Raw genomic sequence first — 5,345 nt, 5'->3', positions numbered from 1 at the left:
ATAGTGATCAAAACTTGTCTTGAGTTTTGTTCTTTTTTATGCAAAGCAGAATTTGTGATGAACTTTAGCTGAAGGGATTCCCAAGGAAATTTTTTCTTTTCTGGAGCAGGAGGGCGGGGAGGCTGAGAGGGCGGCCAGGAGAAGGGGTGTGGGGAGAGTCCTAAGCTGCCACTGCTGTGGGTGCGGGCGCTCCTGCGCATGCAGGCGCTCCACCAGGTGCACAAGGTGCGGCAGCCCCGGGGCCCCTTTGTCAGAGAGCTGCCAGCCAAAGACGCCCAGGATCCGCTGGGGTCTGGGCCCTGAGGGGAAGCTGCCACTGCCCAAGGAGAACCCCTGGAACAAAAAGCCTCCTGAGCGCATGTCCCTCGCCATTATGGGCGCTGCAGCCCGGGCTGGAGACCCTGCAGGCAGAGCTCAGAATAAACGCAGGAAAACTCTAGACAAGGAAATCCAATAAGGCCAGTGATTTCCGTGATATGGCAAACTGGCCAAAACCCGGAGAGTTAGTGAGCACTGGAAAAACCGTTTTGCCATCTCAGAGTGTCATCATCCAAGGAAATAAGAAGGAAGAAATTAGGAAAGCAAAAAAGGAGAGAAGGTTGAAATGAGGAGTAACAGGAAACAAAATTAGAAAGTCCTATTGAAAATGTCAGTGAGGATGCCCAGTCAAGCAGTCAGGGAAAGAGCTCATAAACACAAGTGAGTACCACTGCACTCAGAAGATGTAAGGCCAGAGAGTCCGGAGAGACCTGGATCCTCCACAGCTCTTGGTGTCAACCTGAAGCAAACAAGTCTTCCCATAACAGGAGAAATGACACGCGAAGTTGGAGGGGAGACAGACAAAAAAGGGATGATCAGGATGAAGTGTCCAGTGTGAGGAGTGAGGGGGTAATATATGAGGTTCCTTCAAAAGTCAAGGAAGAGGACTAGGACAGGGAACAGGATAAGGCAGAGGAAACCCTCCAGTGAACTTTGATTATTCATATGGTTACCGAGAACTTGGTGAAAGGACAGATCAGCCATTTCAAACAGAAAGTAACGCCAGTATGATGTATTACTATGACAACAGAAAGGGTGTACAGGTGTATCCTGTGGAAGAAGCATTGCTTACAGAGTATATTAAGCATTGAATTGAATATTACTTCAGTATAGAAAACTTGGAACATGACTTTTTTTTTTTTTTTTTTCAGAGAAAGATGGATGAGCAAGGTTTCTTGCCTATATCCCTGATTGTTGGATTTCACTGAGTTCAGGCTCTCAGCACAAACTTGAACCTCATTTTAGAGGCCCTGAAGGACAACACAGAAGTAGAAGTTGCAGGTGAGAAAATGAGGAGAAAGATAGAACCAGAAAAATGGCCAATCCCCTGGGCCCTCCTCCCAGCAGTGTGCCACAGACAGACTTCTCTCAGCTGATGAATTGTCTGGAGTTTGTGCAAGGACAAGCCTTTTGCTCACAGTCAGGATTATTATCTACTGATGCCCTGGATGTCATCTGATGGGGATGTGCAGTAGAGCAAATGGCTCACTGAAATGCATTTTAAATACCGAAACAAACCATGCTGTAGAGATGGAAGCTACCAGACTACCTTCTGTGTGAGAGTGTCAACTGTTGACCCCTAGGCCACATGACAGTGGAGATGACCACCTGTGCTATGACCTGAGACAGAGCTGAGACCTCATCTGGCATTCCAGAAGCTGCCTTCCCTTTTCTGTGTGGCTGGGCTTAGACAGCATGGCTACTTTTATGTGTGGGGGAAGCTAATTGTTATCACTGTGGGAATACTACAAGGTTCTGTCTTTTTTTCCCAGGCATATGTACTTGTGTCCAGGTCAATAAAGCAGAGAAAGAGAAGACAGTGTAGCATTTCTCAACTTCCCAGGGCTTGGGCTCTTGGTCTTTCTTTGCCATGGTGAACATTGCACAACTCACATGTTAAGATGTTTCACATGGACTGTAAGATTTATTAACGTGGACATTTAAGGGGTAAGAAATTGAAGAAATAAACAAGGATATTTTTTCCATTCTTCAAAATGTATTTTTGATACATTAGTGTAAGTCCTGCCCATCAGAAATGCATTAATGATGGACAGTTTAACATAAATTTTTATCTCATATTTCTTTGTCAGCCCTGTATTTTTAATTGCAGCAAGAAACTTGTTTTAAAAAGTTGAAGAAATGTGACATTGTTTTTTGCTTGTTTTTTAATTTATTTTAATTATTTCTCATTTATATATAACAGAGGAATGCATTCCAATGTTTATTACATGTATAGAGCTCCTTTTTCATATCTCTGGTTGTATACATAGTATACTCACACCAATTTATGTCCTAATACATGTACTTTGGATAATAAAGTTTCTCACATTCAACCATCATTAATTAACCCATACCTCCTCCCTTCCCATCCCACCTCTTTGCCCTATCTAGAGTTCATCAATTCCTCCCATGCTCCCCCTTCCTATCCCACTATGAATCAGCTTCCTTATATCAAAGAAAACATTTGGGATTTGGTTTTGGGGATTGGCTAACTTCACTTAGCATTATCTTCTCTTACTCCATCCATTTACCTGCAAATGCCATGACTTTATTCTCTTTTATTGCTGAGTAATATTCCATTGTGTATATATGCCATTTTTTAATCCATTCATCTATCAAAGGGAATCTATGTTAGTTCCACAATTTAGCTATTGTGAATTATGCTGCTATAAATATTGATGTGGCTGTATTTCTATAAAATGCTGTATTTAAGTCTTTGGGGTATAGACCAAGGAGAGGGATTGCTGGGTCAAATGGTGGTTCTATTCCCAATTTTCCAAGAAATCTCCATACTGCTTTCCATATTGGCTATACCAGTTTGCATTCCCATTAGCAGTGTATGAGTGTACGTTTTTTCCCACATCCTCGCCAACACTTATTGTTGTTTACATGCATAATAGCTGCCATTCTGACTGTAGTGAGATGAAACCTTTTGATTTGAAGTTCTTTAATTGCTAATTATGATGAACATTTTTTATGTGTTTGTTAGATTTATTTATTGTGTAAATTTATTGTGTAAACTTGGGTCCAAGATGACATTTTTAACCAGCTTATGAACAATCATTGGTAAGATGGATAATATGGAAAATACTTTTTCCACAGGATAATTAATTTAAGTCATTCAAGTTGGTGATGCCATTAACCATTTATGTGTTATTAATAAAATTATAAAAACAAAATTATTTTAAAAAGACTCAAACTGGTTAACTTTATGCTGAAAATTTTTGAATCATGGATCTGTTTAAAGATTTTTATCAGAAGCCAAAAACAGAAATGGTAATATCAAAGAAAGCTATGTAGAGGACTTCCTTTCTAATAATGTGTATCATTGTGATGCACACAGACAGACAAGTAGAGTTTTGAGAATGGTTTAGTGCAGAAATACCACCAATAAAAACAGATTTTTCTTTTCTTTTTTTTTTGTGACTGACAGAAACAGAATTCAGGCATATCTTAGAAACCTTTAGACTTCCAAAATTCTTTAGGCAAGAATTAAGGATGTTGAGCCATTAAGCTACAAATGTGTGTGACCCTTTAAGGAAAAGGAAGAATGGACTTGATAGCAGAATATGGTGGAGCAAGGGGAAGAGTGAATAAAATAAATGGAATCTGAGGCCTGAGGGGCCAGCTTTGAGTCTAGCAAAGGGAACTGCAAATCATACATTACCCTCCAGGCCTTAAAACCTAACAGATTTTTTCTTGCTAGATTTGAACTTGATTAGGACTGGCAAACCTCCCTTACATATAATTTCTTCTGAAATGGAATATATTTATGCTCTATCAGTCCTACCATCATAATTTGAGGGCAAATAATTTGCTTTCTAGATCCATAGGTCTTTTGGAAAGGAATTTTACCTCAGTTTGGATCATATCCAGAGTCTCACCCATTTAAATGCATTAAATGATGAGATTATGACTTTTGAACTTATGATACAGAGATGATGATATAGAGATGATGATATAGAGATGAGATTCTGGTTGAGATTTCTGGGGATTTTTGGATTGATTGAATATATTTTGCACATAAGATGAATTTTAAAAGGCCAGAGGACGACTATATTAGGCTGAGTTGTCACTTCCACAAAGATATTTTCTCATCTAAAATCTTGGTATGGTAAATTTTAACTTCTTTGAGAAAATGATCTTTGCATATGTGAAGACATTGAGATTTTTCAATTAAGAAAGCATTCTGGATTAACTTGGTATGGCCTAAATCCAACAAAAAGTGATATTATATGGGTATGGCAGAGGAATCTTTGATATAGCAGAAAATAAGAACATATAAAGAAGGGAAGGAAGTGATGTGAACAAAGAGGGAGACATAGGTATAGTGTGACTACAATCCAAGAAATACAAGGAATTTCACCCAAGACAGTATTCCAGAGTAAAATGTAAGTTCTTTTCCTTAACTTTAGAGGGGTAGAGGTATCAGCTAGGCACTCAAGCAGGCCGCAGCAGCCTGTTACTTACAGGCTGCTTAATGTTGAGCAAGCACATGACTCATATGGAAGTCCTTCTGCCAATCAAGAGAGAAAATTTAAAGGAGCTAGAAACTGATATGCAACTCTGGATTGCATGAAGGCCATGATAAATTGCTAACCACATGGGGAATTATATTTTATAGAGTGACATTGTGTGGCAGAAGCAGCAGAAACTTTGTTTCTATCTTTAGTTGAAAACTATTTCATATTGACTGGCTTTCCTTTAGTCACCAAAGAATTAACAAAGTTCAGAAGCTTAGGCAAATTGACAACTATTTATATTTGCCTTTCTCTCTAGAGAATGTTTCGAATAAGTCAGTTTATACACACAGGCTTCATTCAAAACTTCCATTCTCTGGATAATTTTACATCTCTTTTCTTTTCAGTGATGCTTAAAATTTGAGGACTCCAGAATCACATTTATACAAACACATGTAAACACCCCAGCCTGCCCTTCCCTATACAAACCACATGGCTACTTCTGTTAGTCAGTTTTCCATTGCTGTGACCAACATACCTGGGAAAACAACTTATGAAGAGGAAAGATCTGTTTTGGCTCATAATGTCAGAGGAGTTCATGGTCAGTTTTCTCCATTGCTTTGGTGCCTGTGGCAAGGCAGAACAACATAGCAGGGAGTGTGTGGTTGGAGCTTAAAAAGCATTTACCTCCTGAAAGTAAAGGATCAAAGCAGTACTAAACTGAAAGTGATATGGCTAAGTCTGGAGACAGTTTTGATTGCCATGACTGGGAAGAAGGAGGGCCCTATTGCTGAAGTTGTGAAAACCTGCATTAAAGGAAAATTTCATTGTAAATAGCAGTTTTAT

The 5,345-nt window shown here is 39.2% G+C and overlaps 1 pseudogene; it reads left to right on the top strand.

Annotated features, from left to right (window-relative positions):
• Positions 1-476: 476 nt before the first annotated feature.
• Positions 477-1,498, top strand: LOC144251236 (la-related protein 1B pseudogene; annotated as a pseudogene).
• Positions 1,499-5,345: the final 3,847 nt, after the last annotated feature.

This window comes from Urocitellus parryii, assembly GCF_045843805.1.
Source record: "Urocitellus parryii isolate mUroPar1 chromosome 10 unlocalized genomic scaffold, mUroPar1.hap1 SUPER_10_unloc_2, whole genome shotgun sequence".
In the NCBI taxonomy this organism is placed as follows: domain Eukaryota; kingdom Metazoa; phylum Chordata; class Mammalia; order Rodentia; family Sciuridae; genus Urocitellus; species Urocitellus parryii.
This window is presented reverse-complemented; position numbering and strand designations above follow the sequence as displayed.